The sequence below is a fragment of the Harpia harpyja genome, chromosome Z (genome assembly GCF_026419915.1).
Source record: "Harpia harpyja isolate bHarHar1 chromosome Z, bHarHar1 primary haplotype, whole genome shotgun sequence".
Classification (NCBI taxonomy): domain Eukaryota; kingdom Metazoa; phylum Chordata; class Aves; order Accipitriformes; family Accipitridae; genus Harpia; species Harpia harpyja.
In genome coordinates, this window is record NC_068969.1 from 28660729 (window position 1) to 28685084 (window position 24356).

The following is a 24356-nucleotide window of genomic DNA, read 5'->3' on the forward strand; positions in this document are numbered from 1 at the left end:
CCCTCTGAGTCCTGGCTACTTGCTTACAAGGAGGGTTTCTGAGTTAACAGAGCTCTGTTGGCTGTGCTGTGGATCAGGATGTTGGGGAGCTGCGTACAGAGCTGTGGAGTGTACCACTGCTGCCCTTGCCTCCTCAGCATCTCCCGCAGCTGGGATGAGTGCTCCCAGAGGAGCCCTCCTGACCTAGACTTAGGTATCTGTTATCTTTCTGCTACTACGGTGTGTCTGCCCAGCAGAGAGGGACTGAAGTGTAACGTATGAGGAGCACGCTCAGAATTTATTGTACAAGTGAGCACGGTCAGTAAATCGTATAAATTGCTTGTCACAGGTCAGCACATACTTCTATAAAAGTATGTTACATAGGTTAGCCGATTATCAAGCAAAAAGTGTCTGCATTTGCTAATGTAAGTTAAGCAAAGCATTACAAATAAGCATTGCATTGCAAATAATTCTTACAATTAAGAAGCTTAACTCCAATGGCAAGCAGGTGTTAGTGCTGTTAGCTTTGTTTACCCTTGGAAAAAGGTGGACACAGTTGTCAAACGCGGGCAGCGTACCAGAGGCAAGTGAGTGTGAGCTGAAGTTGAGGATAAAAATTTTTTCAGAGTGGCCTTGTAGTGAAGCATTCTTTTTCTGATGACTGTATACATTTATTTAAATTAGCATTTCCTCTCAAACTGCACCAGACTAGTTACATTGCAGGTTTTACAGATATCACCAATGTTTTGTTGTTTATTCCCCTTACCCATCTAGACTGGAAAACTTTCCAGAGAGAGCTTTGTTAAAACAAACAGAAAATACCCTTGCAAACCCTTCTGGCTTTCACAAACTGCAGTTTGAAATAATCCCACCTGTTTCCAGTAGGCATAGCATGGCAAACCTGTATTGTCTGGAATTTCAGGTAATTGAGGCTTTTCTGGTTGTAGATTAATTCTTTCTGTTCTTTTCATTACACCAATTGCAAAGTTATGGCAACTATACTTTTAGGTACATATGTAGTAACCAAGGGAGGTAACAAAAGTAGTTGTGATTTTTTTTTAATGTTTTTTAACAAACTGTCTGAGACTATTATGAAAAGTCAGAAATAGGTCTGCATGGCAGAAACCAGAAAGATGCAACTTCCTCAACCACAAAATCAGAATATGTACTGCCAGTGTAAGAATGAATCAGCATAAAAAAGCTCCAGATACCACTTAGGAAATCAAGGCAGAAAGATACCTATGAAGCAAAACCGATTTTTGCCTGTCCATCTTCCCAGTAGACTGAAGATGGGAGCCCAGATGGAGCATTCCCTTGCTGGCTTCTAGACTTCTGTCCTCTGTCTTCATTCCGTGTGAGAATGTTCACACACAGGTGTGGAGTGCTGGGACAAAGTGCAAATGAGCAAGATCAGAACTGGAGAAGAATTTTGCTTTTTTCTTTTGCAACGATAAGATAAAGATCGACAAACATTATCAAGGCATTATTAAAGGATAGGCAGCTTAATTAATGTTGTAAATAAGTCGTCAGTGGAAGGATTATGCAAAAATGATGTGAAAGAAGAAAAGAAGCCACTGTACCTGCTTCTGTTGATTGCATTTTCAAATTTCACGTAAAGCTTTTGGGAAGCTGACATTTTTAACAGTTGCAAACTTTATCTTTTAAAGCTCTCATTGAAGCATTAATCAAGATTTTAGTGGACCACAATTTAATGTTTACTGAATTCTCTGAATAGCTATCCTAGATACCAGTTTCCTTAAAAACTTTTTGTTGTAAAAACTTTGAAGACCAAATTGCTCTAAATTGATATTTACGGGTTCTGGGGTGTTTTCACATGCTTTTTGTTTGATGAAGATCCGTCTAGGAGCAAAGCAGTGGAGGAAGAATAGGAGAAAGTTGAAGAAGCAGAGCAGTCTGGTAGTGTGAAGCACCAAGAAGGAATAGAGGGTAGTAGTGGAAAGTATTCCCTTTTCTATTTGCCAAGTAATGCAGTCTTTCTAGGTGATTGTCAGTGTGCCAGAGAGAGTGCTGTGTTCCTGGTCTTTACACCGTCTCTCTGGGAACGTATTCTTTTAGCCTCCCCCCCCTTCCCTTATTTTTCCCCCTGCAAGGATGAACCCTGTAATCACAGGCTGGGGGGTTGGTTTCAGCTGCTTGGTTTTATCATCTCATGATTCTTCTAGCAAAAGAACTTGAACTCCTGTGCAAGATTTAGCCTCGTTGGGAGGTATGCAGAGAGCAGAAATTTTCTAGCAACACATGGTGACCTTTTCAAAACAAGGCGATGTGTATTAGTCAACTTGAATACAGCATGTTCTGTTCTTGAGCTGCAGCGTTGAAGAAAAACTTTTGTCTGTGCTGGCGGTATTACCTGCCTCTCTGGCAGACATGACTGGGATTTTGTCTGCCTCGGTATACATGGAACAGCCAAATCCTCAGCCAGATACGTGTTTTGTGTCTTAAATCTGTTTGCATGTTCTTTCTTTGAGCAGATGATAAAAAGTAATGAATAGACAGCTACATGTAGAGATGATTAGTTTAGAAGACTAGTTAGTTTGTGACAGCCAGGACTTGATCTAATGGCTGTTACCCATTGCTTTTTTTGTCCTCTGTCCTGTGGAAAGGATTTTAAGCCCTCCTTCACACAGTGTATCAGTGTGTGGATAAAGTCAGTGATAGAGACATTTCATAACTGTAATTTAGAAATTTCCACATTCAACGTGGATACATGTCAGCATTTGCCTACTGTTGAGCCCCACCTGGACGCCGAAGACTCTACATTTACTATTAATGACATTTATTTTCTTTATGCATGGAAACCTATAAGTAGTATGATTTAGCTCAATATCTTAGTTGATGGTCTTGGTTGCAGAGAGACTGAAGACTGAATGACTGTGCAGTCTGACTTTGGAATTCAGCTGGTATGCTGCTGTGCTCCAAACAAAGCACGAGGTGTTACTGTTCAGGAAGAGTATTTCCCTCAGCCCCTTTCCTAAAGAAGACCAAGCTGGGATCATGTTTGTATGCTGGTGGATGCTGTAGTGGTTGCCCAGAGAAGGCTGCTAGTCTGAGGTGCAGAATCCAAGGCAGGAGCTGCAGTTGCTGCTGGCAGAAGCTTTAGAGGAGCTGGACTCTGGGGGCTCTGCGGATGGAGCTTGTGAGGTGTGGGAGCAGAGCAAAGAGATGTTCTTCTCTCTCTCTCTCTGTTCTGAACTTGGGGTAAGGGAGTAGAATTCTAGTTTCTGACATTTAAAAAAAAATTTGTGTCTGCCAAAACTGGGTTAAAAATCTCCTTTTGCCAGTCAGCATATGAATTATTTGCTTGTCATGAATATGGGGTTCTTCATGTTCAGCTATGGAAGTGCTGAGCACTGGCTGATTTGCATCGGTTGCCTTCAGTTACTCTCCTGGAAGGAGAAGTTACAAAATTTCAGTATTGAAGAATATTACCCTATAATCTGCAGGATGACATCAACGCCCCTCACCAGCCCCCCCAGCCTTCTTGTACTAATTCCCGGTACTGATTGGAACTATAAATTTTTTGAAGTGGCATAAAATCAAAATGTGGCAAAACCAGTAATTGAATGCAATGTTTCAGAAAAGTAGTGATTAAAATCTTGATGTTTAATTGCTTAAGTACCATTTATGTAAACTCATGGGTTTATACATAAACCCACATATATGGGAGAAATTTGGTATGTGGGATATATCATGATGACACTGCACAAACTGTATTAGACTTACTAAAGTAAGAACTACTGGGGCAGTTCAGGCTGAAGGTTCATGTAAATCAACTGGAATAATATTGTAAAATCTTAAATTGAAACTTTGTTTGCTATTAAGGGTTTTAATTCTGTTAAAATGCACGAAACATTTGGCTTTTGAAATGCAAATGCAAAATGAGTTTTAGTGACTTTGAATCTGGTGAATATAAGATACTATTACATGGATAATTTCATGTGAAGGGTTTTTTTTATAATTAGGATAATAAAGCCCATGATGTATTGATTTAGCAGGATTAGAATGTATTAAGTAAAAGGAAAAAAAATTTGGCATTTATAATAAAATTTTGGGATAATTACTTTGATAAAATATTTTGCATGTATGTTCAAGTTAAGTAAAGATAATACTGGAACTCAGTTTTCATGCAAGCATTTGATTAAACCAGTAGAATAGTGTATCCCAAATTTACTGGGGGTCATATATACCATGTATGACCAATCAATGAATAGGTGAATATGCTAGCTGTGGGTGGGAGATGCTGGAGTGGTTCTTGGAAGCTGTTCTTACAGGTGATGTCTTAGTACCTGCTTCTGATGTTAATTTAAGCAGTGAATTTGGGTAACTCTTGTTTTTTATGGTACAAATACGACACCCTATAATATTTTCATGTGACCATTTAGCACAACAAAGCCAACAAAAATGAAGAACTTTGATCTTTAATAAATAATTACAATTTATTCTGGTAAATCGTACCAGTCTCCACTAATCTTGGACTCAGAAATTTCTGATCTACAGAGGGGTTATGTTCAAATTGAGTCACCTTTTTTTGATGTGGTAATGCAACGTTGTGAGTTCTTTTTGTCTTTGAAAGTTTTAAGCAGACAAGATTTAGTAAGCAAGAGCAGTAAATTATGGAGGAAATCCTGGCAATGGCAAGGATGAGAATTCTGTCAAAAGGAGGTGTGAAGAAAGGGGAGCAGGGATGGCGAAAGCGGTGTTGCTACAAACTTTGGTAATGTTGAGGCAGAGACTGCTGTATACAGTTTTAGGAAAGCTCCTGCTGGTTGTCCTGAAGGATTTAAAGGGAAAAATTGTAGCTTCACTTTCATCTGCACTATGCTTGAGCAAGAAGCAGAAATCCACAGAACTTATTTCACCAATGAATGAGACAGCTAATCTGCCACTGCAGGGTTTTTTTGCAGTGTAGGATACCTATGTAAAGACAGGAGATTGACTTCCCATGTACCGCACTCTATTCAAAATCTAGGTGCAAGAAATAATTAAGGAATTTATAGAAAAGTGAAAGAATGTTTGCCTTTTGTTGAAGGTACACAGGAAAGTCTCTCTTTTAATAGCAAGTAGTGTCCTTTAGTTCTGGAAAATTGATAAAATAGAAGGTCAGAAAATTCTGTCATACCTTCCAGTACTATGCTTTATTAAATTTCTGGAAGAAATAGAAAAAAAGAGAACTCATGTACTTGAAGATAAATGCCTAAAAATAAGTATGTGTTATGCTAATCTCTTGTGAGCCCAAGAAAAAAAATTATTTTAAAAAGCATAGAGCGTGTTTTTTTTTTTCTTCAAGAATTTTCTTACATGTTAGGAAGCATAGTTTTTACTGCTTCATCTTCCTGAATTATTTAGATTTGAAAACACAAGTGAACACATTTATTCCTAGAACGTAAGTTGTTTGGATATTATGAAATATAAAATAAAAACTACAATTAAAAAAAAAAAGTTTTGAACATATTAAAACCAAGAAGCCAGTATGATAAGGTGCAGGAAAAAAGTGTGTGCCCTAAACTTTAGTGAGCTCTTTTAAAAAAGTAACATTTCTGAACATGCCCCCTCCCAATTTCAGTTCATAAAATCTGACATTAACTCATCTCTTCTAACATGTTTTATGTTTTGTCATTTTGCACATTTTTGTACAGATACATAAGGGCCAAACAAGTCTATGCTTTTGTTGTTAGAAAAAAAATGAGTAAAATTTAAAATCTTTTAGGATTTTGATATGCAAAATAATGTTTGCATACTGCTAACTAATTTACTACTTCCTAATGACACGTCATTGGAAGGGTGAACGCAAACACCTTTCATGTTTTTTGCTTTTTGTTTGTTTGGTTTGGTTTTTAAGGTCAACATGTAGAAAAACAACAGAAAGAAAAATGACCAAGCTTTAAAACAAATGGAAGGGGGCTTTCTCTGAATTCTTCCATTAATGCTTAAAAAAGAACCCCCCTAAAAAAACAAACAACAAAAGGAGGGATTCAAATGATCTGCTTGTACTTGGACTTCTTGCCCCTCAGGCATTAGGGACCCTGAAGACTGGGACATTAACCTGAGAAATAAAAACAGACATTCTTCAGATTGGGAGTACTTGTTAAATTTCTAGCACTGCTTTTATCTGCCTGAATTCCTGTTTTGTATCAGCTCAGATATGTGTGAGCTGAGTCCCTATTTGTTAGCGTTTTTCACATATCAGTGTCAGTTAAGTGCTGAAAAATGTCTGTAATCCCTGTTTCTGAAGCCACAATGTATATTGTTTTTACAATTCCCCCTGAACAAACAGCTCGTTTGGAAGACATGGCAATAGATCCCAGTTCAGCAAACTGTTTGACATCAAAGCATACCTAAAAGTGCTTTAGTGATGCATTGTGTAGAGCTCAGTATCATCTCTTTGTGGAAGACGTTACAATCTGGAACTCTTCACCTGCTAGTAGCCATGTATACACATTTGCTGATAGAGCACATGGCAAGGCGGAATTCTGTATCAGAAAATCAGAATCATATTTGGCAGAGTTTATTATTGTCTTCACCCTTGCATTTGAGTGAACTGTTCTAGAATAAAAAAAAAATTGCATCAGCCAAGCACTGCAGTTATGATTTTGCTCTTTTGCCAGCTGGAAGAAGTGGAAATAAAACCTGATGACAATGTGTCTGCTTGTTTATGAAGACCTTTTTCAGGGACCTAATTTCTGTGTTAGTATTTTTTTTAATATATTTTATAAAGTATTTTTCAGAAGAAAATAATAATTGCAGGACAGAATTTGTGTAGGGAATTTTTCACTCATCGTGTGACTGGACTGCACTGTGTCCAAACTCGGATCTCCTAGGTGGGCTCTTTTGCTCACTTGCCAGGTTTAGCTTATTTGAATGTCACAGCTGCAGTTGAGCAGCCAGAACTTAAGAAGAAGTCAGATTGCTGCACGGAGCATTAATGGCACGGCTTGTACCTGTTTTGCTCTCAAGACAAGCACCACTCAGACAGTGCTGCGGGTATATTTGTAAATTTTAATTCCACAGGCTCAAGCCAACCTTAGTTTTTCTTGCCTACAAGATAAGTGAAAGTATTTACCACGGCTGCAGAGCTGAACGAGGAACGAAGCAGCACATGAACGAAGCAGCTGTTATGAAAGTGTACGAATACATGTGTGCTTCCAGAAGTGTTCTTGGTGCTTTACGGGCACGTATGAAAAAAAGCGTCTTGCTAAGAGGAGTAAGTGGTTTAAATAGGTAAACTGAAGTAATTGCATGATCTGCTTCTGATGAGAGCCTGTGTGAACTTTTCTGTCAGAATATTTCTGTTCATAGGAACTGACTTAATAATGTAATAATTGCTTCTCTGTTCATGTTTAGGGATTTTGGTTGTTTGTTCGTTTTAAATCTTTTTCTCCTACACTTTTCCTGTGCTGTGATAAACCTATTTTGTTTGTGTAGACTCCAGTAGTGCTAAGGCTCTTCTGTTAACAGGTAATGGATTCCTGTGGGAAGGGTGCTAATCCATGTGCTGGTGTTGTCCAAAAAGTGGATTCGTCACCTGGTGTGCAAAGAGCCAATAATCACACACTCGGGAGAGACATTATTTATTTCATATTTGTGCAAAGATGGGTGCTAGGTGGTAATTCCACAAAGCTAGCATACCCTGCAGTTAAATGAGCAAGCAATTTATACAGTTTCAGATTCACCCACTCAGTTTCCAAAGTCCTTTCCCAAAATCATTACTGGTGGTTGCTTATCTGCCACCATTTCTGTTGGGCTAAGGTTTTCTCTGCTTCAGGTTAAAGGTACAGTGTTCTTTTATTCTACAGTGCATGCTCAAGGAGGGGGGGGTGTAAGTCTTTTAGGTCTTGAATTGAGTCGGTGGTCATGATCTCCCCCTGCCGCCTTTACCTTTCCCCCAGTTACCACAGATGTCCACTGACTTCATGCCCATTATCAATTACTCAACTTTCGTTCCCTTCTAGGGCAGGATGTTTCCTTCTTATCAGTCTTTTAATTCTTCTTTGAAGTTCCTCAAGGCCCAATGACTCCAGGATGTCCTTGGTTAAAGAATGCTAGCTGTTTTCTTTTCTGATTACAAACGATTAAGTGTCTTTAGACTATCAGCTTGATATACTTACAAAGAACATCTTGCACAGAAAGAAACAGATCATTTCACATTTTTAGGTTGATCTTCAACACTGGGAAACCTGGATGCTGCCACTCACTCCCTGAAATCGTTTCACCAACTCCTGTCTTTCTGCTTCTGTCTCTATGTTAATAGTATGCCGTACTCATCAATGTCATAGTGATAAAGATGAGTGAGTTATTAACCACCAATTTCTCTATCAAGTATTGTAGCTTCAACAGCAAGGATCTTGGCTTGGGTTAACCAGCACGAATATTGCTGCAGGTTCTCTTGGCAGTTTATTCAGCTGGGGCTAAATTTGGCTCTACAGTTGAGCTACCTAGATAACTTGAGTTAAATCTCAGCTGGCTGCAGCCACTGCAAGGTGCATCACACCTAAAACTGACAGCATTTCAGCCAAGATTAGGAGACTTGATTCTGCTTTTGGAGAACTGTATAACTTATTGTTTAAATAATAATAAATGCCGACCTTTGCAGTGTACCATCATTCAAAATGAAATGCAGTACAAATTTACTTCATTAGGTGGAATAGAGTCTCAAAACAATCATCTTTACTTATGAGGCAGGTCCTCCATTGTAGAAATTTAATTTATGACTTTGACCTCAGTCTAGTAAAATACTTTCACATGTACATAATTTTAGGCATACAAGGGAAGAGCTGCATGGATTTGTATTCCGGTGCCAAACAACAGCAGGCCCTAATTGTTTCTCCACTCTGAGAAGTATTTTTGATCCTGCTGATTTTTTACTCAAACCCAGTGTGTTCTGAATCTTTGTTGAAGAGATAAATAATGAAAATAGTGAATTTCACTGTATTACAGTAATTCTGTTGTGGTCAATCTCTGAAAGCAAACATTTTTCCTCCTATGCTGCTTCAGAGAAATTTTGGTTCTGTGTTTTTAAAGTTAATTTAAAAGTAGTTTATATTAAACATAATGTCTAGTTAGTAACCTTCAACACATGCACATTGCTTTTTAGAAAGTGCTTTGTTCAAATGTGTAGCACATATTTTCAGATTTACATGTAACAACTGAGACATTTCCAGCTTTATGTGTAACAGCTAGGACATTTCCATTTCTTTTAAAGATAATGCAGTGGGGGGATGAAAGCCTTTAAAATAATTCTTTAACAGAGTTATCTATGAGAGGAATTGCCCCAAAGAAATGCTAATATTCAGTTCCAGGAAGAAGGAGGTATATAATCTCTTACAGTGCAAGAATATAACAAAAAAATGTATATATGCATGTTTGTGTTACTAATTTCTATATAATCTGACATACCACACAATCAGTTTCTGAAAGCAGATCTATTCCAGATCCTGGTTGTTAATTTATGTTTATATTGTTGTTCTTGTAGTGTGCAAAATGTATGGTCGAGATGTTATTTAACTTTTCAAGTATATTCTTTATCTGAGGTGACAAATGGAGGATATGCTACATTAGTTATTTCACCTGACCATATTTACGCTATCTTTTAAAATTCTGAGAATTCTGTCAAATAGTTGGGAGCAAGTAGAGCAACCATTTCTCCGAGTTCTAAGAATAAGGCAAAAAAGTTTGTTAGAAAAGGAATGTTCTTCACCTAACAGTGATCCTACAATTTCTGTATCTCTCACAGTTAAACCTGAGAGACTTCTTGCACAAGTTACAGGTTACTGTCGTCACTAAATGAAGCACCTCTCTGTCTTCCATCCCCGATATTTTGGTGATTGGTGACAGTGTGGTGATTGCAATACCCCATTGCTTGTAGGGAAGTGCTCCAGTTCCATTAGCTTTTGCTAGGCTTAGTTTATTAAATGTTTCTTCAAGTTTTTGTTGCAGTGAAGGAGGTTAATGTGTTCACCCACGGGTTTGTATTGGGGGTGATTGTCTCCTGTGATACAACTAATCTGGAGAGATCTCTATGCAAAGGGAATGCAGGCTTTTTCTTTAACTATTGAGTTGTCAGAGGGCAATAGAAAGAAATGTCTGTGTGTGGAGCCCTTCCTCAGGAAATATGAGTACTTTTGTACCATTTAAACTTGGCAGCTAAGTAACTTGATGTGCTTAAGTTTAGATTTAGTCCATTGAGAGGTTTCTGGCTTTTCCAGATGTGGGGTTTTTTGGAAAAAATTAAACAAGTATGCACGTACCTTTGTATGTTGTACTTAGCTGTATTTAGCAGGGGTGTGCGTACGCATAAAGTATCTTCATTTGTGTACATCAGTGCTCCAACAGAAGAAACGAGGTTTCACTGTGCTTCAGTTACATGGCATTCGGAAGAGTCTAAATATTTGTCTCTTCTCGGTGGTGATTTCATGTTTTTATTAGTTATTTTCTGTGCCACTGTCAAACTCTGAATTGGGATTTCTCTTGTGCAATCAGCAATGGAAACAGTTTATCACAGAACTGAGGAGGAATGGTGTATGCCATGTGTGACACCAGGAGAGCAGGGAGACATCCCACCAGTCTTCTCTACCTTACCCAAAGGAGTTTGCTGATGCCATTGTATAATTTAGATGGCTGTGTTTCATGAGTGTGCTGTGTTTATTTAGCCCTGGTCTTGTAAGGGGATTACCTTAAAGAACCGGGACAGACTTCTGGCAAATACTTTTTCTGTTTGGGATGAAGTGCTCTGTTCACCAGTAACATTTTAATATATCTCAAGTGTAGTGGAGGAAATGCAAGCAGTCCGTTGTCCTAAAATATAAATTAATATGTTACATATATACAGTTGGGTTGCATTTTAGTAGTAAAACAGTGCCTCATCATGCAAATGGAGAAACTGATCCTTTCTGGATGAGGGAGAAGTGACATGGCTTTAAGATTGCCTAAATCCAGAGGCTCTGTGGACAATGATGCTCCTAATGCAGTGGATAACTGGGCATGAAAGTAGAAGGTTACTTCCTCCATGTGTCCATGTGCCTGTGCATGAAGGCAGAGGACTCCAGCAGCAGCCTCCTGAAATTAAACAAGGGACACGGAGAAGAGCTTGGCTTGCTGCCTGTCAGAAACTGGATCTGATGGGGAGAAGCTACGTTAAGTAGACAGGTTTTAAATTGGGACCTTTATTTATAGGCAAAAATCAAAACTCTTTCAGCATTTCTAATCTAGTCAGGAAGCTCTCTGAGATAGATGCCATGTATTTTCCCAGTTAGCAAGTATCTCACTTCTGTGGGTAAGATGTTAATAGTTGTAGTGATGGAGAGTTTTTCAGCCACTGCTTTACTTTCCTCTGTTTTAGGACATAAAGCATGTTCAAGGGAGATGGAGATCTGTTGGAGCAGTGATACACATGAATAAACTCTGTCATTGTTTCTGTTGTATTTAGATGTATCGTTATATAATTGTTCTGAAAGAAACTGATGTGTTATGTAAGTTATGCTTCTTCATCCTAATTATCTGTTTAATTAAACTTACTAGAAGTCTTTAAGAGAAGATAGTTCTTTAAGAGTGATTACAAATAGCTCTTTTATGTTGTAAAATTAAGTACTACCTACTTTTCAAAGGAGAAAAATTATATTATAGCCATATTTCTAGAAAATATTTAGAACATGCTTTTCAGGTAACCATAGAGGCATAAGCCAGCAGACTATTCCTTGTGACTGATGAGGAATACAATAGTTATATTACTCCCTAAACCACAGCTGTGGTGCTTCAGAAGAGTATGCTGCTGACACTGGAATTTTAATCTGACCCTCTTCTGTTATTTCCAACCTCTCTTTCTAACAATGAATGGTTGGGATTTTTTTGTTGTTTTGTTGTGTTTTTTTTAAAAATTATTTTTATGGTCGTTTCAGTGGCAATGTATAAGTGAATGACAATGCTTTTACTGGTAATGTGTATGGTTTCAGAATTGTCATACTGCAGCACTACTTTAATAAGCACCCGTAATTAATTCTTACTGTTGTAAATCTCCATGTCTTTCAGTGCCAACAGTGAGCAGATGACTGAAATTGTTCCCTAAGTGCCCACTGAAATCTTAAGTGACTGCAAGGCTGTGGTGCCTCCAGCCAGTGCTAGCTAGCTGGAGGTGATAGCCTGTTTCTTCTGTGAAGATAAGTTGTTTGGTGCCCTGTGAAGCTAAAAGCAGAACTATCGTCATGGGATTTCAAGTTCCACTGCTATAATTGCTGACTTTTTCTTCTTTGTTCCTTATTTCTTTTTAAAAATAGAAATGGTTATAAGAATATCTGAAATAAGATAGAAACCTCTGCAAAGTGATTCTTGAAGTATTAAGTCTGATTAGAGTACTAGATAAATTCATACTGTTCATGAAAATGTAGAAGATCTCATGAGCCATTTAAAAGGACCTGCAGGATGAATATAGGAAAATAACTTAGTCTTTAAAATTTGCTTGCAGATTTTCTATTTCTTTTGTGCTTACTCATATTTTGTTTGCATGGATTCTAACAGAACAAGCAGATTGCTTTCTTTTGTTGTATATTTTGCTGGAAAGCACAATTAAGCAGCTATTTGAAGCACTAGCTTCCTATTTGATCTGTAAATCAGATTGCACTAGCAAGCTGACATTTTAGATCCTATAGATGCTGTGCTTTGCCTTACATTTGTATAGGAAGTTCATCATAATCAGGATTACTAGGTAGTGAATGGGAACTAGTCTAAACACTTGCTGCATGTTTCATTGCTGCAGACTCTCTCTGATGGTTTTGGTCAGCTCTTTTGGTCTTTGAATTCCTTTTCAGCTTGGATTATATTGTTTTACTGCAATGTCAGTGGCCTCATGTGGATGGCCCTCTGACTGGATACCGTATTTTCTGAGCAAGATTTGTATCGGTAGCATCCAGTTGCAGCTTTTTGTTTTTAGACGAAAGGACTTTCAGTCTTGCATTCTCTCTCATTTTCATTCATGGCTGGTTATGTTTTTCTGGGGCCATGGAGTTTTGCCACGTTGGCCTATACCCTGGTACCAGTTTCCCAACATGCGGACCTGCATTTATCAGGGCTTATTGAATGTCTTTGAATATGGTGTGGCTGGAGCTGAGCTGAAATGGGGTGAATCCCAGAAACTTTTAGGTTTTGACAACTGCAGATTTTTACAAGATGTTCGGGAGGTGCATGCTTGTTTAGATTTGACCTCATCTTTTCTTGTGGGAGACTGAGATTTGTCAGTATTTCAATCTTAATACAGTGTTTCAAGCTTCTTTTTTTTCTTCTTCAGGTTATTTGTCGGAGAGGAGGCATTTTATTATCATTACTATTTAAAAATATTTTTATTATGCATATATAGTAAATCCAAATCTGTGCATGGGATACCCATTCACATTTCATGTAGAGCTGCTGCTACCCCTTTGGGTAGTTGTAGGCTACTGACGTGGTCTTGCTCACCTTTGCCTCTGTAGACAGAGCTGTAAACTGAATCATTCACAGTCAGTGGCTTCATTGTGGGGTCTTGCTAAGTCTTTGTTCTGGTCACTGATGAATTATGAAAAAAACCAACCCTTTGACAGGGCAATTGTCTATAAAGAATTGCAATAGATTTATTTGTCTTTGAATGTGCCAAAATGTGCTCAACATGTTGTGTTGGAATTCATAATTTGATATTGATGGCCTGTAACATTTTCTGCTGTGACTGTAAGACTATACTCTCATTAGAGAATGTAACTAATAGAAGGTTTGTAAGGTAATGCAGCTTATTACAATTTTATTTTTGTCCAGGAGCAGAAACTGGTCTTAATTACATATGTTCAAGTGACTGCTGAAACACTTAAAAATATCAGATGTTAAAGAAAAATATGTATGAAAAATAATGTTGACAAAGGCAAAATGTTGACTTACTGTTCTCTTGGCATGTATTATTCAAATAAGAATGAAAGAAACTTAGTGGCTTGGTGTTATAAATCTGGTATATTTAAATACAGTATATGGTTGCAGACTGAACAGAAGTCCATAACTGATGCTCCTGTTGGCATATATCTAGTATTATTGTTGAAGCATATCAGTAGAGGGATCACTAATGCTTATGCCAGGGACATCTATTGAAAATGCTTTTGAAATGTGTCATTTTAAAATGCAAGATGCAGTCGTCTCCTTGTACATCTGAGATGTCAGGATATATTTTGCAATGCCTCCTTGCTGCACTTGAGCGTGCATGTGCAAATGGCACACTGAAGCTGCTCTGAACGAGCTTGGTGAAATGGTGTGAGCAGGAGGCCCACAGGGGTTAGGCAGGGGAGAGGAGGTGCACAGGAGAGCTCTGTTACCTTGCTTTGGATGTTAGTGAGCTTGTGCTGAGGGCAGGGGTGGGAGATTTGAGGCATAAACTTAGCCTTTTCCTTTCATTCCAGTGACAGCATTACAGGGAGCTGATCTAACACTGCTCAATTATATCTAAAAATTTTTGCTGCACAGTATCATTAAAACTCATGTTAAAAATAGTCATGCACAAAAAATAGTCATTTTCTAGCATTACTGAACAGAAATATTTCTATGGAGGTTTTCCAGGGCATTCCATCCTGTGCTTTCCAACACTTTATGATCTAGAAGTAAATACGTTTGCTGTTAATAAAGTTGGCAGGCGACACATTGCAGAGACGCATAGATGACAGCTTGAATGACTTTATAAACTAGCCTCATTTAAACAAAGAACAGTTTTTAAATACATTCAAAATTGATGTTTGCCTATACATCGAGCGATGGGAAATGCACATCTCATCTCTGTAAGAGGGGAATAGTATTCTGGAAAGGAGAAATTATAAAAAGGATCTAGGATAAATAGTTCGTAAGCAATTCAGCAAGAGAACCTAGTGTAACATTGCAGCAAAATGATCTATAGTGACCTTGAGATTTATAGAACTGAAAATCCTGACTGCAAGGAGAGTTGATTTCACCTGTGAAAGTGAAAGGAGTGGCTGAGAAGGACATTAGAATATTGCACACAGTGCCTGCATTTTTAGAAGGATGTTGAAAAATAGAGTCTTGGGTTGTCATAAATACAATTTGCAGGCTGAAGAAAATGCCTAACAGAGAATACCTTAGAGTTTAATATGCTCAGCTTACCTAAAAGAAGGTGGAGAATGATTATAATCCAGGAGTACCTCAGTGGAGCAAAAAGGGTCTCTTCGGCACATTTTTCTCTGCAAGATTGCTAGTGGTGAGAGTAGGGAAAAAGGAGACGGTATCTTGCTTGCTTCTGCAACATTACATAAATGTAGGCACGTCAATCAAGTGCCTTTGGTTCTTGTTATGTAAAAAGGCATATCTAACTTATTTTTATTAGGATGATTAGCTTTGAGAGCAACCTATCAAGATGTATAGCAAACTTGCTATCTCTTTGCACCTCAGGAGGATCTGTTCTGTCCAAGCAATGTGATGGACACAGTGGCAGACCAGTATGTTTCACTGTGCTGCAGAGCAGTCAATGTGTGTGATTTTGTAGTCCTGTGAAGTCTTAAATTCTGAAATTGGTGGGTCAGTGGAAACTTGCACAGGTTTTTCTGATCTTTTTTCTCTTCCAAATGTTGTGCCATGGAACTTACTGAATCAGACCATGCTTGCTTGCTCTTTTTCATGATGTGTATATTATATTGTACGTTAAACCTCATCAAGTCTAAAGGGCGTTCTTCTACAGAAGGCATAGGATATCCCTAAATAGGTTTGAGCATTCTTTTACAAAAGCTGCATTATTTACATGTTGTACTTTCCCTGACATTTCTAAAAAAAGTGTATGCAGCAGGAATATACTTGCATTGCTCTTTGCACTGATAGCAACATGGCATGTTTGACAGATCTGTACCTTACTTAAATGAGCAGATAGCATTTAATCATGCAATTTAGATACCGAAGTCAGAAGAACTTTAAAGCACAAGAACTCTTTCTGCAGTGTAAACAGAATAGCTGTTTACAGCAAAAGTAATTCATTCTGTATTCATGTGTTTAAGAGCTTGGATTATGAATACATTCCCTTTTTTTATTCTCCTGTGTCCCAAGCTATGAGTTGCTGACCGTCTAGTCAGAGAGGTGCTGAGCTGCCACAGGGACTGTGACACTAGTGGGGTGTTGCAGCTTTCTGCCTGCATTCAAAACCTCTCAGAGCCGGACTCTAAAAGGATGGATTTCCCACATAGGTGAATGAGTTTGTTTACGATTTGTTTTCATAAACAACTATTACAAAGGCATGCTGAACTGAGGGGAAAACATGCGTTCAGTGAGGACTTAATTACAAATGACACTGGGGTTAAAACATTATCTTTGCAAAACAAAGGAATGAGGGGAAGATAGTAATTTGAAACTGCATATGCAATGCTGAAGAGAAGCTATTACACTTTATAGAAAATCTAACTAATTGACATACAGTGCACCTGTGATTAGTAGAGGAAGTAGGGCAGAAATCCTGAAATGCAGGACTGGAGGTACCTCCTGGGTGCAGTCCTTCGAATATGGTTTAGAACTATGTCATTTATCAAATTTGAGAACTGAGAGACTACCTGGGAAACAAGGTATGCTTTCTCTCTCCTGTTTCTACTCTTGTCCTAAAACCATACTCCTTGGGTAATGGGACACTTTCTTCAGTTTTGCAGCCCAGGTTTGTGCATGATCATTGGCAATGTTATACCTTACTTAAATAGTGAGTCTTTGCCTGCGTGATCTGTATACAGATGACCATGTATATGGCTGATTTTTGATTATTTTTGTTTTTTTTTTAAACCTCACCCTCCTTCCCTCGATAAAGAAATGTTTTGATATTGGATAGTTTATCCCTTCTATGTGCCCCCACGCATGAAGAGAAACTAAAGGACTTTGGATTTGTTCAGCTTCCCTCAGGAGTGGCTTCATTCATCAGGAGATCTATTTGTAGGGACTGTAGCAGGAACCAGTTTGGAACTTCTACCTGGACTGGCCATTGCCAGATCTCCTCCAGTGTCTGCCATCTGTAAACATTGATCCACTTGTTTCATACAGTTCCTTTGATATCCTGAATACTGGAGAATCTCGTTGGCATTGTCATGATTGCTTCTGCCTGGGTAAGGCAGTCTGAACAGTTTTCCATTGATTTGTTGCACAGAGATTTTTGCAGTGTCTCGACACAAAAAGCTGTCTGTCCTACATTTTCCTTCTGCTTGGTAAGAAAAGAGAGCAGTAGTACAGGATGTTTCAACTCTCAGTTTATGCCATCACAGTTTTATATACACTTGAAAACTATAATTGCCTAAAAATTTTTGAAGCACTCTAATTCCAAAACTGATCTGTTGTTTTCTTTTGTGTCCCTCCTGCTGCAGTGTAAGAAAATCTTACAGCCTTTTCATTGTTTGGCCCATCATAGACATTGTGGATTAAATTATATCACGAATTCTGAGCATGAGAGATGCATCTGTTATCTAAATGCCCAATTATAGTTCTCTGTGTAGTCTACCTTTGTGTTATGGTAAGGTTTTTTTGCATTTACTGGGCAGTGGCTATTTTGGTATGTTATTACAATTAAATTTACACCTCTGGAGCAAATGAATTCACAATAGCAAACCCAACCCTTTCCCTGTCCAGAGCTGCTGATTAAACAGTTACAGTAACTGTTTTTAAATCACTTTTAGTATGTGTGTCAAGCTCACATTAAATCATCTTTAAAATGTGTATATGTGTAATGCACTTTGAAATTGTCTATTCATAAACAAATGCATCGTGTATATTCAAAATGAGTGAGTGGTTCATAAAAATTTTAGCAGAGAGGTAATGCACTCCTGTACATTTAAAATCATATTTAAAAATTCACATTCTCTCAGGAATTAGGTTAACTGAATATTTGATAAGGACTCCACAAACTCATATGGCAGACTCTTGTTCCTCTCCAGCTCCTTTCACAGGCAATGCAGACTGGAAGTCTAGCTTCTAAGAGCAAGTGCATTAATTTTTAATACATTACAGTTTTATATACATGAAAGTAGAGACTTGGAAGGGTTCGTAGATGAAGACCCTGAAATGCCTGGTATAATTCAATGCTTGAGAAAGAAAAAATCCTGAAGGAGATTAGACTGGGGGCAGTTTTTCTCCTTCTGTATAGAAATGAGTATAAGTAAGCTTGAATGGTTTCAAAGTTCAGCTCTGACACATCTCACTTACTGTATCTTGGCATTTTGCCTTTAATCAATTTTGTTCTTACTCTGTGCTTGGGAATAATCAGTTGCCAGGTTTAATGTTTTGTTATTTTTTCACCTTTCATATGAAAAGTTCTTAGGTATTCTTGTGGATTTCTGCATTCCTGGAAATGTTTTAAAAATTAACAGATCTACTATATGCTTCCTGCCCTTTCATTACATCACAGATGTTATGTATGCACTTCATCAATAAAAAGGTATGAATGTAAAAGTAAATTCAAATGTTTTGGACAGCACATTAAAGAATTTGTCTGTGGTATGTCCATCATGATACAAGTGTGAGAATGTATTTGGCTGTCCTGCCTTTTTAGTCTTTTCTAGACATATTTTGGCTTGCTTAGGTGTGAATATCACTTGTGTTTTAATATCAGTGATTGCAAGCTAGCTAGCAAGTTATGTAGTATCCTCCCAAGAAGAGTCTGCCTACCCAGGGTAATAGTCCACTGCTTGTGCCTTTCCCAGGTACTTGGAGTGCAGAGAAGCTGCAGATGAGTGTTGGTAACAGTGCTCTGATGCGCTGTGGGATGGAGCTTGGATGTGATAAGATGAAGATGATGAAAGACCTTAATCAGGACAGGACATTGGTTCCCAGAGTTCTTGAATCGTTATTGTTGTCAACCCTCAAAACACCTTATCAGAAAACTTACATTTGAGAATTCTGGAAAACTAATGATTCCTTGGGCCAGTTGCCTGGTGAGTCATTAGGAGTATAGTATGAATGTAGGTCTATTAATATGGTGGTCAAAACCGTGTACAATTTCTATTAGAATATTATGCTTTAGCATTCAAGTGTTCTCAGCAGATTAAAAGAAGGAGCTGTACTTGTAACTCTACCAAAGAATTGTGTTGACTCTATCATCTACTGATCCCACTCTTACAAATGTATGCAGAGTGGAACTTAAAGCTTGACCACAGTAAAATACACAGGCCTGTGTTTCTGCAGGCCTCATACCTCTATACACACTTGTGTTTTGTCTGTATGTCTTGCATGTAGTCACTTCTAGTACCTTTTGACTGAAGTGACCTGTTCCTAGTTGCTAGCTCTGTCCTTCTTGCATAGCTGACACAAGCTGCTTTAGATCTTGAGTCTGTTTTGGATCTAATGGTTAATGGGTCCAAATGCAAACACCTCTCAACAATCTCCCTTGGTTCTCACACGTCTTGGCGCTCTGATGTATTCTCCTGGCTTGATTAGAAACTTTCCATGACAGCTAATCTGCATATGTCCTTAAAATGGGGGAATCAATGGTTGATTCTCATATTGCTTCATGAATTTCCAACAGACTCAGATAATTATATAAATATTAGAGTGCATAATTACAACAAAAGTCTTGTCAGCTGGCTGAGGCATGCAGGAGTAAGTTCCTAAAGCTCTTAGTACTCCTACAGAGTATGATTTTTTAAATTTGAGGGTTTTGTTCAGAATTTCCTAGTGCTATTTTAGGCTTGTTTTCTGGTCAGAAGTTTACAGAAAGTAAAGTTAATACACCATTTAACAGGTGCAGAGAGCAGGGGATACTAAAGAGTAACCTTTTTAAGTTCTGCAGTGTAGAAATCAATGTGACTAAAGGGGTTGTTTCATTAACCAGCACCAAAAATCTCTTTCAAAGGTGTTTTCTACTGGGCAACGAAGTTGTGTTGCAGGAGATTACACTTTCCCAAACTCCACTTAGGGGTAAGACTGTAATTAGCTGAGAGGCAGGAGAGCAGCAATTACTGACAGCAGTCCTCCATAAAAGTCCTGGGAATAGGAGAACCAGCAGGGCACATTATGAATGTTAAAAATATACACGGGCTTCTAGGGACCTCTAAAATAAGATGTTTTAGGGTTTAATGTGTTAGTTTTAGGATTACTAGAAATTCAAAGCTATGAGATGGGTTAATTCCTCAGTGTATCTGTTGTGTGCCTTCATCACCAAGGGAGACAGTCAAGAATGTGTTTTTGAGCTCTGGTTTTACTTTGTTAGGCAAAACTTCACACTAATTTCTCATGTTATGTTATTTTCTTGGAGTGTATGAATTTTACACCTCTGTATTATTGCTCTCAAATGTTTTATTGTAAAAGGTTCTAAATATTTGTGGGAGCATGTTCTTAAGTTATTACAAAATAAATGCATTTTTTTAAAAGCTAACTTGAGACTTTTAGCTGCCATTGTTCCTTTTATATAGTATTACTTAGTGTTATCTCAAAAGTGATATAAAGTTACAACAAAGCAAAGTGATCATTAATTTACTGTACCTTTTGCTATGTTAAATATTTGAAATAAGCTAGTTGGGACCAAGGTTTTTCTAACAGTTTTGGTTCTTAAAGGAAACAGCTTCTGTTTCCATTTCTGTCAGTTGCTGTTTGCTGTAATTGAGGAAAAATTTCCAGCATCTGAGACTTCTCTTCTCAATCATGAGTTTAAAATGAGAATGCTGTACTTTCATCGTCAGTTGTTGGTTACCTGTTACCTAGAAAAGCAGAGTTTTGTCAAATGAAGAGGCTAATGAGGGAAAGAACAAGAAAGAAGAAAATGTTGTACAGTTGACTGATTTGTTTCTACAAATTCAAGTTGGGCAGGAGTGTTGGTCTGCTCGAGGGTAGGAAGGCTCTACAGAGGGGTCTGGACAGGCTGGATCGGTGGGCTGAGGCCAATTGTATGAGGTTCAACGAGGCCGAGTGCTGGGTCCTGCGCTTGGGTCACAACAACCCCATGCAGCGCTACAGGCTTGGGGAAGAGTGGCTGGAAAGATGCCCAGTGGGAAAGGACCTGGGGGTGTTGGTTGACAGTCAGCTGAATATGAGCCAGCCGTGTGCCCAGGTGGCCAAGAAGGCCAACGGCATCCTGGCTTGTGTCAGAAATGGTGTGGCCAGCAGGAGCAGGGAGGTGATGGTCCCCCTGTACTGGGCACTGGTGAGGCTGCACCTCGAGTACTGTGTTCAGTTTTGGGCCCCTCACTGCAGGAAAGACATGGAGGTGCTGGAGCGTGTCCAGAGAAGGGCAACCAAGCTGGTGAAGGGTCTGGAGCACAAGTCTGATGAGGAGCGGCTGAGGGAGCTGGGGCTGTTTAGCCTGGAGAAGAGGAGGCTGAGGGGAGACCTGATTGCTCTCTACAACTACCTGAAAGGGGGTTGTAGCGAGGTGGGGGGTCAGTCCCTTCTCCCAAGTAAGAAGTGATAGGATGAGAGGAAAACAGCCTCAAGTTCCTCCAGGGGAGGTTTAGACTGCAAATTAGGAAAAATTTTTTCACCAGAAGGGTTGTCAAGCACTGGAACAGGCTGCCCAGGGCAGTGGTGGAGTCACCATCCCTGGAGGTATTTAAAAGACGTGTAGACGTGGCACTTAGTGACATGGTTTAGTGGTGGACTTGGCAGTGCTGGGTTAACGGTTGGCCTCGAAGTTCTTACAGGTCTTTTCCAACCTAAATGATCCTGTCATTCTATATTTGGTCTGCTTGGCCCAAAGATGTAAATCTGGTGTTTCTAATTAACTTGCTTATTAAATTAATGGTTTGAAGTTCCCTTTGAGATGGGAATTACAGGTTCAGGTTCTGCAAACATAGAAATCATTTAAGTCAGAATCTCTGGCTACTGAGGCAAGTAACTTTATCTGAGAAGATGCTGCAGGGAGAAAGGGAGGCCCCTTTCCCTCCAACTGCAGGGAGCCAGGTGCATCAACTTGAAGAGATTTCTGGAGCCTTGGATCCTGGATCATGACAGGTGCTTTCATGCACCACAGGATGAGGTGCTTAAATCCATAAGAAGGGGTAAGCAATTGCCCCCCATCACTAGCATCGACTATGAGACAGATTCCCACTTAGCTGTCAGTTTATGTGAAATCTGAGTCAGAGGTGCTTAAATTTCTCCTTATGTTGTGGGAAGTGAGACATTAGCTAGTTCGGGGTTGTGCGTTCCACAGACCTCTAGAGAAAAGTAGACATTGCTGTAGTAAATCAAAATTAATTTTATTTTCTTTTTTTATGATTCCCTTCACACAGATTCTCCTCCCTATTCATTCAAGTACTTCTTTCCAGTAGTCTTTCTTGCCTTTTTAATGAATGTGGCTTCTATTTATTTATGTTCATGTGCTGGCTTTTCTGCTTTAAAGCACAAAAAAGATTTGTAAGAGTTTCTTTGGGGGACAGAAAAAACGTACTGGAGGGTATGTAGTTAGTGGATCTAAGGTCCTAAAATTAGCATAGGCTACTCACACTCAGTCTGCTTCCAGCTGGGCTTTGGGAATGAATAATTAGAGCGAGAGATGTCTGCGTGCCTCTTTGGAGCAGAGCCTCGCTGCAGTGTGAGCTGCGGGATGGAGGTGACTCTCCAGCTGTTGTTCCTGTGCGTGGGAGGCTCCGGTCCAGTCACTGTCCATGGCCCTGGTGTGTCTAAATCTGGCTGTAATCATCTTAGCTGCAGAGTGATTCTGCATGCTTCTTGGCTTACTGCAGCCTTACCTCAAAATAATCTGTACATTTGAGCAGGGCTGACCGTTGTGTGCGTCGCTTGAAGCACAGCAGTTTGCATCTGGTGCTGAAGACAGTTTAGATAGCATTGCTGGCCTCTATGCAGTGTTTCATAATTGAATATTTTAGCTTAAATATCAGTTCTAGTCATTTCATTGTTAGATAATGAACTAACTTCCAGAACAGGTACACTAATGAAGAGGCTCTGTTTTAATTATGGTAATGTTGCTTTTAGTATAATATGAAGCACTCATAAGATTTTTAGCTTTACTGTATTGTTTTCACAGAATACTAGCACTAGTCTTGCTAATGGGCATTACTGGCCCCCTAGGAGTTAAGACATTTTATAGATGAGCTAGAGTGTATGAATGAATCGAAAGTTTTTATTTTCAGACACTGTAGTCTTTCATTAAGTGTAAACCCCATTGTTCAAAGGGAAATCAAGATGGAATGAACGTTACTGCTTTTCTAATTTTTGTGTATTAATGGAGGGGAAGTATTTGGAGAAGATTTGAAGGTGAATTAACTGGAAGTTCTTCCGTAGGCATTACAGGAACTTATCTTGTAAGGGAACTTTCATTCTGTGCAGAGTGGCATTCAGCCGCAGCACTTGGAAGAAATTTTTTACTTTTACTAGATAATTGCTAACACCGTGTAGGGAGGGCATCCAGCATACTGCATCACTGATATTCAGTTGTCCCCAAACTACCAATGTGTGTGTGTTCCTGCCATCAGGAGCAGCCGTTGCAGGGTGTGTGCACTCAGCCGCAGAGAAGCACCATATAGGTGAGGAGCAAACTGTTTTTCTGGTGGGCTGATGAGGCAGCAGTTTTGCCTGAGACTGGTTAAAGAGCTCTTACAAGGAAAGCTAACAGGGTACTGTTAGAAATACAGAACCAGTTTCTGAGAACAAGTTCAGATTAAGTGAGGTCAAGAAACAGGTTAACACATAAATGTTAGGTTCAGCAAAGAATCTGCTTTGTGTGTTGAAAATTGCAATGCAGTTTCCTGCACTGCTTGGTTCTCTCACTGTATAATCAGTGTAAGGACTTAATAATTACCGAATGAAAGCCTTATTCTAGGTCTAGTCCAAGATACAGGGCAAAAAGAATTATGACAATCTCCTTTTCAGGTGCTGGTTGACAGTTTACTTAACATAGAATTTACAAAATTTATACATTCCAGAAAAGAAACTTTTGGAAGTTACTGAGAACTAAGAAGGAGCTGAGGTTTGCTAAGAAAAAAGAAAGCTTGTTAAGAATATGAAATGTATAACAATCTGTGTTTCTGGAGAAGGTGGGGTTTTTTGATGACTTCGGTGATTTAAAGTAAATTTTAACAAATAATTTAATTTTTTTACTGTCTGAAATCTGGTAACTTCTGTACTACCAAGTTTTATCATTCATCTCACCTTCAACTGAGATCAAATTGTTAACCCAAAAGCTCAGCTGTCATTAAAAAAAAAAAAAAAAAAGAGGGCAAGTGGCCATACTGCTAAATGTCTGTAAATAAGACATACATTATTTAAGGTTTGCTTCAGCCTATTTAATAGTTTTGTGGACATATCTGTATTTTTGCAACTACCAGTTACTATAGCTGTTTCTGGTACCAGCGTGCATATGTCATCAAGAGATTGTCATAGAATTTAGGAATTTCCTAAGTAGGAATGGGACCTGCCTTAAACATGACCATATGAACAGAGGTGGA

At 38.8% G+C, this 24356-nt stretch overlaps 1 protein-coding gene and 1 long non-coding RNA gene across 3 annotated transcripts in view; one reads left to right on the forward strand and one right to left on the reverse strand.

Annotated features, from left to right (window-relative positions):
• MCTP1 (multiple C2 and transmembrane domain containing 1) overlaps positions 1-24356 on the forward strand; it is a 292805-nt gene that overhangs the window by 44115 nt on the left and 224334 nt on the right. The gene's annotated exons all lie outside the window — the stretch shown is intronic.
• LOC128137365 (uncharacterized) lies at positions 252-15229 on the reverse strand. The gene is made up of 2 exons (XR_008233676.1): positions 15112-15229; positions 252-1363 (listed from the first exon to the last, which is right to left on the reverse strand). It is a non-coding gene; the product is annotated as an uncharacterized LOC128137365 (long non-coding RNA).